General features: G+C 33.2%; 1 pseudogene; it reads right to left on the bottom strand.

The window, feature by feature from the left end:
- Nucleotides 1-3,032: 3,032 nt before the first annotated feature.
- Nucleotides 3,033-9,948, bottom strand: LOC112512930 (annotated as a pseudogene).
- Between the last annotated feature and the right edge of the window lie 3,549 nt (nucleotides 9,949-13,497).

The following is a 13,497-nucleotide window of genomic DNA, read 5'->3' as shown; positions in this document are numbered from 1 at the left end:
GTATGACCGGGTTAAGTTGGACCTCTCCGACTCCAGTGTTGTTCGTTCTTCACCACAAACCTAACCACAACTTTTCGACAATTCTCCTTATTAATTGACACCCCAATATCATTGCGAGTATGAAAGCTAAGCAATTTTTGTTTTTTTTTTTATCACATATCCTATCCGAGTACTTCTTGCATCAAGTTTTTAAGTGATTCCACAAAGAACTTGTACCAATTCACTTACAATGATAAGCATAGCATTTTTCACAATAATTACAAATACATCTAGAATCCTTTTTTGAAAAATGATCTCAAACATTTGAGGTTCTATCTGCTCTTTTCTTAGACGTGTTTGGTTCGCCATTGTTTTCGATTTTTTAGAACATTGTAGTACTTTCCATTGCTCTTGTAGAATAATATTTTTATTCTTATATATATATATATATATATATATGTGTGTGTGTGTGTGTGTGTGTGTTTATAATAATGATATATTAGCAGTGGGTTGGCGGTTTGAATGGGATGAGTTAGGTGCAAGCCAATTTCAACCCTCTTAATTGACGGTTTGGCAGGTTGGTGGGTTGGCAGTTTATCAGTTTGGCAGGTTAGGTTTAATTAAGTTGTTAACGGGCGACTAGGTTAAGCGGGTTTCACAGGTTGAAAATAATTTGTACACCCCTAGGTCTCTGTTCCCCCTTCCCATTCTTGTGGTTGCTCCATATACCATCCCTCACAATAAAAATGGTCATTATCTCTGATGACCATTGTAGAAATAAGAAGTTGGTTCAAAATTGTGAAGAAATTTCTAAGTGTTGAAAGTTTGAAGACTTGGATTCAGAGTTCGAATACAACTATGAGTGAATGGTTCCAGAGTTCGACATCAAGTTTGAATCAATGTCTCTGGACTTCGAAAGTGAAAGAAAAAGTCTAAGTGTTAAAAGTTTTCAGAGTTCGGATGAAGAGACTTCAGAGTTTGCTACAGAGTTCGACTACCTTGTATATAGAGTTTGAGACTAACTCTGGATATACTATCCAAAGTTAGATACTTAGCCAATTTGTTCAGAGTTGCTTCTCAAGATTGAAGATTGTTGACAAGTACTAGGCCACGTGTTAGATTTTTGTTTGTTTGTTTAGTAATATGCTGTATCTTTAGCCTAACCTTTCTGGTATAAAAAATGGTTCTTTAGATCTTTTTAGCAATGATCTTAACAACTTTTCTCAGATATATTCATTTGTATAGATACTCTCAAGATTCATTCTGTAATCATTCTTGTACTCTTTCACAGTCCAATAATCAATGACATAATGACTTCCTTCGCAATTCTATCTTACTATTGATTGTATTACTTGATATCTTGCTTATAATCAGTATACGGTCTATCAATCATTCACCATATTTGGAAAACCCCTAAAATAACCCTAAGAAACTCATCTATTATCCATAAAGAGCTCATCGATTATCACTAAATTACCCTATTATCACTTAAAAACCCAAATCTCAATCGAAACATAATTCTTCAAAAGGGAATATGGAAGCAAGAAACAAAATTGAAAATACTCCTCCCCACGTTTCTGGTTTTTTGTTATTTCAAGTAGAGTGAAAGGTATTATGGTTTCTAGTTTTCTTTATTTCGAATCTTGGCCTTCTAGTTTTAGATCATAGGATTTGGATTCTATTTCATTTATTATTTTTGGTTTTTGAACCATAGGTTTTGACTAGGTGGTTGGTTGCTAATACTGTAGGCGAGGATAAGAAGATGATTAGTTGTTGTGATTCGTTAAGGATGCGAATTGGTGGTGGCCGTATGTTATGATGGCGGATGTGAATGAGAAAAGCAGGTGTTATTGGTGACTCGGTACGAGATTAGTAAAGAAAAGATGAGGCGGGTTTTTTATTAATATATTAACATTATATATAAATTAATAATATACATATATTTTTTAATTTTAAAAAAAATAAGTAAAAAGGGTTAAAGGATAATTATGACCCTCAATTAACGAACAACTTCTGAGGGAGTTAGTGTTAGAAAACCATTTTCAAAGAAAAATGTAGGATTAATATTCATAATAAATACTACATTCATAATGAATATGAATGTGTTATTCATCATAAATCATACATTCATGATGAATATATCACGTATAGCATTGTTAGTGGTCATTGATTTCCTAATCAAAATTACGTTCGTAAGAGAATAGTCACATACGCACATATATGTATGTATGTACACACACATACATACACACACACACACACACACACACATATATATATATATATATATTAACATTCATAATGAGTATGAACGTGTTAATCATCATAAATCACACATTTATAATGAATATATCACATGTAGCATTATGGGTGGTCACTGATTTCCTGGTCAAAATTACATTTCTAAGAGAACAATCACATACACACATATATGTATGTATGTGTATATACTAGTTGTCTACCCGTGCAATGCGGCGGGATGTAAAAAACTCATTAAGATTTATTCAATTTTGAGATATCAAATTCCTTCAAAATGTAACAAAACGTACTACCTTTGTACCTAATTTATATTCAAATATACATCCATCCAAAATGTTGGTGTTGGTAGCTTCTACAATTATTCATAAAAAACAAATATCTTATATGGAATGTGTATATAAACAAATTCTTTTGCTATTGTAAATATGGTTGCAATGAATAAGATTCAGTGACAACACAACCCTCTTCAACAATAAATCTTCTCATTGATCCTTTCTAAAGCAAAATATCCAAAATAATACAAGCATTGAAGGTGCACTGCTTTAAATAAATTGAATGCCATTACGGAAAATGAACATTAAATAGTCTCATGCTTCATTGTGTACAGAATGCTAGTGACTGTGATATAGAAAGGATCATCTAGCCAGTCTAATATATAAGAATTTAAATCGCACACAGGAGTTGCCTCAAGAAGATATCCACACTTATAACACATGATTAGCAACCAACTTGGGCTACATCGTCCATATAAGATCAAAATCATAAACGATATATTTTAGCAAAACTTTTGCACATCAACAGAGCTTTGAAACGCACATGCCATTGACGATGTAACTTGCCTGCACATAAATGTGTAGAATCAAAGTGAAAGGCATAGACAAGAGCATAACTTATACAATATACATCTATATTAGAGAGAGAGAGAGAGATAGACTTGATATCGCTAATTCGTCAAACTATGGCATTACTAAAGGAAGGATTCGACATGTACAAGTGGATTTGGAAAAGAAAAACTCTGATTTCGTGTTTATCTCTCATTCGTGTCAGGCGGTTGAAATTACCTAAGATAATTATATGATATTAGAATGTTTATCGTACAATACTCAATAAACTAATTAAAATTATTAAAAATAAGTTTGAGTATTCTTCATCATCCCATAGGCAAAACATGGACCATCAGATAAAGATGATTCTTTTTCAAACATTTTTACACATTGATCTTATGGTATATAACACAATTTCCTTTGACAAAGAATGATGCCACACAACAAAAATAATCGCATCATCAACAAGCATTATCCATGAAGTCTATAACACCCCATTCCACATGTTGCATGTAACATATACTTCATACATAGAATTACATATTTATACACCACATAGGTCCCTTAGTACAAGAATTACCAGTACATAATACATGGTCCAAATTTTCAAAATACAAATCTTGTACTGTTTCATATTCGGCTAACAAAACTATACATAACATAGCAAAATCTTCACGTAGATATACATATAGGGAAATTTTACATTTTTCCCTTTCCCTTACCATCAGCACCACCTGCAATACATATTTAAAATCACAAAACGAGGGTCAGACCGAAAGGTCTAGTGAGTTACCCTATTTATGTCATTGCAGGGTGATAACCACCAAAACTTTTAAATAAAACAACTTTTCATATATATATATATATATATATATATAACTAATATATGAACAAGTGARAACACAATATTAATACCTTTCATCTTTCAGGCCAAACCTTTGCTTGTAAATAATACATATGAATCCAGACAGGTATATACTAACCAAATAACATAATGCCACTTTTAAACCTTTTTCCACTTAAAAAAGGTTTATGCAAATCTTCAGGCCAAACCTGTTATCTTCTTATTAATAACATTCAAATTATGATTTCTAATAAGAACTCTGATCATAAATCTTTAAATCACAAAGAAATAAAGATTTCAGATCATGGTAATCTTAAGAGATATAATAGTAGAAGTTATATTATATAACACACATATACAAATGCCACCCTTATATCCAGATGTACATCTCTCCTTGATATGCCACCCTTATCCCATGGTATACCTCTCCTTGATATGCCACCCTTATCCCATGGCACACCTCTCCTTGATATGTCACCCTTATTTCCTCATCAAAATATTTCACAAATAATTCCATATAGAAGAGACCGCAGTTAATGGAATTTTTATCAGTTTTAAATTTATTTTATCAAAAATTCTCATTTCTTAACCAAGTTGCAAGTCAATACTTAATCCGGACAAAACTCTGGCCGGATTACAAATCCGAACAACATTAATCATATTGTCCGATTTAACATTGTAAAAGAATTTCAACACTTTTGTCCGGATAACAAATCCGGACAACACATCGCCCAAGGCATGTCCGATTTAAAATAATCCGGTCAACACATGGTCGTATTCATATTTCTCCGTTCAAAATATTTAACATAAACTCAAATATTTATAAATCGTTCAACACTTGTCCGGTTTAAGACTAAATCGCTTGACTCTTAACCAGTTTAAGTCTAATCCGGACAACACTCACCAAGCGGTTTATTTATAAATCGCTCATGCCTTATCCGGTTTAGGGCTTAAATAGCCCAACCCTTGCCCAATTTATGGCTAAATCGTCTGACTCTTGGCCGGTTTATAATTATCCGGACAACACATTCATTCAATACTTTTTGACTAATAACCATATCAAACTCAATTTAAACCTAGACTTTTAAGTATTTTGAAAAGCATTTAACTACTCACCTTAAAATCTTTTGAAACCAATTTGAATCTACTTGCTCCAAAAAGAAATCTGGTCAACCTCCTCTCTCTTTAAATCGCTCAAACAGATAGCAAAAGTGGTAAGAAGAAAGATATGGAGGTTATCAACTCCTATTTATACCCCTTTGCAAAAGAGGTATGGCGGCTAAGCCACCCCCCCCATGCATGCATACATAAACACATATACTCATGCATTCATTTTAACTTACCACACACACACAAATATATATATATATATATGCATACATAGATATAAATATATTTCACATTGTGCATATAGTTCGCATACCCACATGATCAAATGTATAAATTTATCATACCGTCAGGTAAACACATAACAAATAATCATATATTATTTACCTCAGGTGATAACCAAGATCCATTTATCACAAAGTCTACCAGTAATTTGTTCACCATTCCTCTATCTGGGATCTTCCCAGCTGCACCATATATCGATGCAAATCCTCCGCTTACTAGCCCAGGATTTTCTTTCACCTAAACAACCAAAACCAACACCAGTTTGCTGCTAAGTACGAGCAAAAGCAAATGGGAAATTTTCTAGGAATAACTTACAGTTTCCACAAAATCCTTTACATCTTTTAGGAATTTGTCAACAATAAGTAGATGTTGAAGGGTCACACATATATGAATGCTGAAAAAATGGTTTCAACATGTCATTTCTAAATTACCATTTCACGCAACAAAAATAAGCATATATATACACATACAAACACACAAGTAGATCAATTTAAGGATCCATATATATCCAACAAGCATGTCAATAGTTTACCTGTTGGGTCTCTGCAACATATTTAAATGTCAGCCTTTAGAGGACAGTATGTCGTTCACTTCAAATATGCCAATCACGTTTGAGCCAAAAGACAATCGTCATATCTAGCCTTCCAATGATAAACAACTTTAGGATCTCTTTTACTTTGCACAACATTGCAACAATCAAGTGCATATCTCATCCTAGTATCTTATATATACTCCAATAATCACACAACAAAACAAAAGATAATAATAGCCCTAATAAGGTGTATGTAGTATTGACAATGAGTAAACAGGTAATTCTACGTTAAAAGTTTGTCAAAAAGAAACATGTTGCAATTTTCATGGGATGGATGGAGTAAAAAAAGATAAGATTTAATATACCAAAGCACTGGTGATTTTGGTTAAAAGAGAGCATATTAGGACTTCACAAAATACCCTTTTTGTAGCCTCTTTGATGCTCCATTATCTCTCTTGTATGCTCGAGGTAACCTTCAAAAAACCAAAAAAACATTATCGTTTTGCTATATCAAAATGTGACAGAAATAGACCATGAATTATAAGCTCAAAGTTCAATTATGCTACCTTCTCGCCCTAATGAAAGCATGGTTGCCCAAGCCCTTGCAATCAAACTTCCAGGCCGGCTACCAGCAATTGTCGGAGACACATGCAAACCATCATACCACTCTGTAACTGTAAAATTGACAGAAAAAAGTGCTTTAAGACCTCAAGTATTCATACATTATGGTACAACCAATTAAAATTTGTGTCAATATTTGATTACTTTGTTGTACCATGTGATGCACTCATTTTCAAAGGACAACATGCTTCTGAAGAAAGAAACTTACCAGCAACAAATTGGTGTTGTTTAATATAGAAGGATACAAAAGTTGCCAATTTCCAGACGGCCAACCACCAGCAAATATGCTACGGTCATAAAATAAAGGAAAGACAATAAACATACTTATTCGTATTCAAGCACCACATATACTTGCATAGCTGTTCATTTGGATGGGATCTTATAATCTGACCATGGTTGTATATTTTCAGATTCCTTGTGACCATCTACTTATGTGGCGTAAACTCGATACACATATAGATAGATACATATATATATATATGATATATTTCTTTTACAACCTTGTGCATTTGTACAACCTTTGCAACCCAATTAATTGAGATATTTATAGAAATGATTGTAATTCATTTATTATGATTTGAATATTTATGGAATATGAATAAAGTTTATTAATTATAATTAATATTTTATATTAGGAAACAATTAATTGATTAAAAATTGAATGGTTGAGATGAGGGTTGTATAGGGTGTAGGAATGGCAAAGGATGTAGAATAACATCCATCTCTCTCTCTCTCTCTCTCTATATATATATATATATATATATATATAGAACATCCTAGAGAAAATATCACCTATGTTATCAGAAGTTTTTAAACATGTCAAAATGTTGTTATTTTGGCAAGTTGAAGCAAACTTATTTTCTAGTTTACTTTTACCCAAGATTGAAATTTGAAATGAAACAAACTAACCAACGAATGTTGGTTTTGACTAATGAACACAGAAACCACAAATAGTAGACTCATTCAAAGGCAAAAGCTTGAAGAACAAAACTACAAGAACCCATTCAAAGGCCAAAGAAGGAACCTTCTAAAATCAAGCTCCAAAGGCCAAAGTTGGAAGAAAATCGTACTTCGAAGGCCGAAATTGTTGCATGTTGCAGAAAAGTTTTTAGGTACGAGACTCTATGAATGACAAAAAAAGGAACAAGTGAACAACAAAAGAAGAAATCAAATTTGTTGTTGTTTAGCACGATCAAATCGCACTCAACTCCAAAGCTTTTGTTGAAAAGAAAATCAGAAATGGAACTCCATTTATGAAATCAAACTCCAAATCGTCGGTGGTTCGTGCCTTCGTGGTTGCCAATGGATCGAGGTAAGAAGATGGTCGAAAATCTAATGGGACGATAAGGTTGGGTCTAGGGTTTGGGCATAGGGGGATCTAGAAAAGCCTTTTGATATTGTTGTTTTGGATTTGAATTTTGGTTCAAAAGAACTACTTAGAATTTGAATTTGGGTTCAAAACAGAAATCAGAAAAGTTTGGGAAGACCAAGTATATATTTTTCTATGTAAATATGGCTCTGAAACTTTGACCAAATAAATGGTATGTCTTAAGCATATCTTATTGTGCATAATAGTTTGTAATTATGAGATTTTTAAAATTTATGCATAAAAAGGTTGTACTTCATGCATCAATGACTTCTGCCTAATGCATCATATCACGAAAGGGAAATGTTTTTTTCAAAAAAGATGAAAAAGGAAGGAAAGTCTTTTTTTTGAAAGAAAGAAACATTGGTGTTGACCATATTTGTTGGTGGAGAGTTCAAAAAGCTTGCATCAATGACTTGTACGTAATGTATCATAATTGGTAATTAAGAGAGCAGTTTTTATGCTTCAAAAAGTAGTATTATATGTTTGTTGTGTTGTAATTAAGACTTTGATGTAAATGAATATTAAGATAGTACACACATATATATATATATATGTATGTGTATGTATGTATATATATATATATATATATATATGGGTCATTCAAGGGAGAACTGAGTATTTTGTGAGATTCTTGAGATCCAATCTTAATCATAAACTAAGTTAAATCAATGATTAAATTAATGATTTTATAATTTTGGAAAAAATGTCCATAGGGACTTTATGGGTGTTTTTCAGTTTTTCTCATCTTTCCTCTCCCCAACCTCTCCACAGCAACATTTGTGAATAAAATCACACTGTTAACTACTATCAAATATATTGTTTTAATTAAACATTATGATCACATGTTTTTATTACATGTAGTGATCACTTTGTGAACACAAAACCACCAAGAACAAAAAAACAAAATAAGCTACATACCCTAAAACATTGTGTAATGACTTAGATACATACTGCGAAAAAAATTAGTAATTTGAACACCAGTCAAGCATCTCTTCTGGTGAACCTAGAACCAAAAATCTATAGTATCATGATGTGAATCACTATCAAATATATTATTTCAATTAAACATCATAACCACCAATTTTTATTACACATTATGATCACCTTCTAAACGCAATATGACACAACAACACCAAAAACATAAGACGAAATAAACTATAGATCACTAAAAAATTTGTGTAAGGACTTGGATATACATTGTGAATAAAATCAATAATCAAAATTTAATACCCACTATGTATCTTCGGTGAAATTAGAACCAAAAACCTATATATTTATGCCTCTTTATGGATTAGACGAGTCTTGGTTTCTTCAAAATCTGGGTTTTGGTGCATAGTCGAGGTGTCCAACGAGATATGGATTGTGGTATATCCTTGAGATATGAGCGATGTTTATTCATCTCACATTTTGTACCTTTAGCGGGTGGCAAATGGTTCTCAATGGTGAAGGGGGTCAGGGAATGAAACAACACGGTCGTTCTCACGAGCCGAATATGTCGTAGCCTTATGTGGTAGAGGTTGTTTTTTAGGATAGGGAAGGGAAAGTGAGAGACATGTTAGGGTTCATGATATGGGTGGTGCTAGTTATTAGGTTTCATATGAGGGTTTAGAGAAAAGGATAAAGGAAGGTGAGGTATGTGGGTGTTATAGATTTTCTATTTATGGGGATAATAAAATTAATTTAGGGGCTGTTTGTTTGGCTCTTAATGGTGACATTAAGAGCCAACCTTTTAATCGGTAAGAGGTAAGGGTTGTTTGGCAAAAAAAAATGGCTCTTAATGGTTACATTACCCTCTTAACCATTTTGCATCCAGGGCTTCACTAAACCATTTAAATTTCTATTTTTCCAAGTTTGCCCTCTCTACTCTCTACACCAGCGTTCCTTCACACGATCGTCGATCTTCAAATCGCTCCTTCCACACAGGATCGCCGGTCAAAATGCTCCCCCCACACACGATCGTCGGTCAAAATGCTCCCCGCACACACGATCGTCGGTCTTCTTCTTCCAGCAGGTCACACGGTTGCCGTCTCCGGTCGCCATCTCACGTCGTGTTCTTCTAGTAGGTCTCCGGTCCCCTTCTTCCAGGTCTCCGGTCGCCTTCTTCCAGCAAGTCTTCGGTCGCCTCCATTCTTTTCCTCGCAAGCTTCAAGTATTTCCGCCCCTACTGCTTCTATAGTTATCTGAATGAGATTACTGATTTTCACTGTAGTTATCTGGATGGTATTATTCCGCCCCTACTGCTTCAGGTATACCCCAAGAAAAAGGAAACAACAGATTATTTTCGCTGTAGTTATCTGGACATGGTTATTGATTTTCGACATTTTTTGATAAGAAAAAGGAAACCAACAGAATGATATTCCTGCTGTAGTATTTCATAATATGGGGTTATGCTTTTTATTGAGAGGGTTAAAATGGTAATTTGTTGTCATTCAGAGAATAGTTACCAAACAACATTATGTCATTCAGCACTTAACCATTCTGGTCMTCTTAACCATTCTGACCACTTAACCATTCTGCATCAAACCATTCATCAACCGCCAAACAGCCCCTTATACGTTTATGAGTTATATTTTTTTTTACTAAATCACCCTTTTATATATTTATTTTATAAATAACTTAATTATCTTAAATGAATGGTTTCCGTTGGATCTTACAAGTTTTAGAGTTCTTATTTGATTAAGCCCTTGTATACATAGAGAAAAATTCAATTGCAAACATTTTTTCATTGTGAATCGGGAGGCAAAGGAGAGCACTACACGTGTTCTCACTTGTCCACATTCATCATGAATAATGAACATCAACCGTGAACTATACATGATAATGATACATCATTCTTGATCCCTGATGAATAACACATGAATATTTGTGACACATGGCACACTCTCCTTTGTCCTTTGGTTAACAATGAAAATTGGTGCAGGTATACAATAGAGTTGATAATTTGCGGCTTGGGTTGGACCTAACATATTTTCTTTCCCAACGGGCCTAATATGACGAATCCGAACCCTTTTTATGGACTCGAAACCTTGTCTATACTCACCCTATAAACGGGCCATGTTTGTCCATGGGCTAAAGTGCCATAATTCAAAATGCATAACAAACTTTCCAACTTAAAATTAGATATAAATACATAACAATGTACATAACTTAGAAAAAAATTGTTTTACAAAATATGGAGTATCGATAAAGGAAATGACCAAATGAAATAATAAAGAATTGATCATTTGAGGTAATTATGTTTTTACTTTTTAGATTTTTATGGAGTGTTATCATCATGAATCATAATTAAGTGAGATGAATAAGTACCAATAATTTTCAATTTAGTTGTAAATTTTAATTACAAAAGTATTAATGGGTCGGGCGGGCCTGCCCAATATTTTTCCATCGCCTATGTCTGGCCATTAATTTTAACAAGTCAGCCCAAGCCTACCCACTTCTTCAACGATGGTAATCCGAGATTGCTTTTCTAGCGGGTTAGACAGGACAGGTTTAGCGGGCTGTCTCGCCCGTGAACAACTCTAGTAGACATTCAAGTCTCAACGCCTTCACTACCTTCATAAAATATAACCTAACTTTCATATAATATAAGAGTACAATCACCGCTTCTTACACTTCTCACAAAGAATCGTCTTTCCTCATGTGATGTCAAATATAGACTTGGGATCATGTGAGACCAAAAATTTTTCGTGAGACCTGTAAGACCAATTCTCAACCCTTGGATTAGATCTACAATCTGAACATTCACAATCACAAAATTGCAACGAGATTTCTGACTAATCACAAAATTGTCACCGTGCAACTTTAGACCATTAGATCATTAACTTATAAATTTGATCAATGAACATAAATTGGTCTTACGGATCTCACGAAAAACCCATGGTCACACGTGAACCCAACCCTAATGGTCTAAATTTGCACGATGACAATTTTATGATTATTGAGAAGTCTCGTGGCAATTTTATGATTATGAACGTTCAGATTGTAGATCTAATCCAAGGGTTGAGAATTGGTCTTACGAGTCTCACGAAAAACCCTTGGTCTAACCTGATACCAAGTCTATATATATATACATATATATGTATATATATATATAACACATAGGCAAAGGATCGTATGAGGAGGAGAGTTAATATGAGAAGCATAAGAAGGGATCTGAACCCTTGATGACCTTTAAACTCAAACTCACTCATTAATCGCGTTTGATACGAGGATTGATCCGGTACTTCTTGGTGTATCTCATCCTAATGTACATCAAAGGGTGGAGATCCCATTTTATGCTTATTGTCTTAACTCTCCTTCTTACCGGAACCCTATATATATGGACATATTCATTTTGAAAAGCTAAATATTTTAAAAACCCATGAACCACTCTTTTTGTGCGAATTCATTTATTCTGTAATCACTTGTTTATGTATCATGCATTCTGATCAATAATGATTGGCTTTTTTGTTCATATATGAAATTATTGGACGATATAAAATCCCTAACTGTTCATAAGTGAAAATGTAATTGTTCACAAGTAAAGGCAAAACACCACTTCCATAATTAACAAATATGGAGATATTAGACAACAAAATCTTTAGTTATGAACATGTTAACATTAGCACATATTCTTCACTTAGGTTGCATTTGGTACATCATACAGGACATGATAAGACAAGACAGAACAAATCTCACTGTCCCACATTTGATACAACAGGAAAAGGACAAGAACTTACTATCCCACCTTTGACTCAACATAAGACAGGAATAAGAAGTGGGACAACAGAAGACAAAAGAGATTTTTTTTCTTGTTCCACCAAATAAGTCGAACAAGATGAGACAATAATGAAAAAGAAACAAAAATATTACCAATCTATCATCGTTTTTATATAACCTTAATGTGATTTAAGTGGTTAACTATAAAACCAGATATCATGAAGATCCAATTTAAGAGCTTTTAAACAACCTCAAACTTTAAAAGAGAGGTTTATGATTCCTTTCCCCCCATTCTCTACGCTACTTGACACACTTTTTAATATCTCTGACTAAGAGTAAGTACACTAATTGAATTCCGTTTTCGTGCTACATTTTAAACATATAAACTCCATGGTACAATGTGTGTATACTTATTTATGCATAAAATCAACTTCACCCAACACATTATTACTTTATTCCTCTATTAAAGATCTAACTTTTTAATACTTACAACAATTTTACAAATCTTGTTTTTTTATTTGTGTATGTTGAATAGAAATGTTAAATATTTGATTAATATTTTAAACTTAATATTTCAATTTGTTTAAACACCAAAAACTAAAAGTCATTTTGTAAATATCCACTCACTACTATACTATACCAAATCTATTGTGTAAGTGTAAGTGTAAGTGACACATAGGCAAGAGGTGCTTATTTCATCTAGTTCTAGTTAAAAGGTTATTTGTTTGATAAAATATAGATGTATTGCATATAATCACTATACATGTTATTCATTTTCTTCTTTATTTAGTTTAGATTCTATGATGTCTTTTTTGATGGACCAAATATGAGTGGTTTGAATTCCTTGGTGTCATGGCATGATTGATTGATCGTCCTATGACAAACTTGTTGATTGATGGATTTATTTCGTTTAAAGGAAACGCAACATTTATTAAAAAAAATCAACAAAAGTTATAACAAATAAAGGTGTAACAATCCA

The sequence above is a fragment of the Cynara cardunculus genome (genome assembly GCF_001531365.2).
Source record: "Cynara cardunculus var. scolymus isolate 2C chromosome LG 5, CcrdV1, whole genome shotgun sequence".
NCBI lineage: Eukaryota > Viridiplantae > Streptophyta > Magnoliopsida > Asterales > Asteraceae > Cynara > Cynara cardunculus.
The sequence above is the reverse complement of the archived record's forward strand: the minus strand, read 5'-3'. Positions and strand labels throughout refer to the sequence as shown.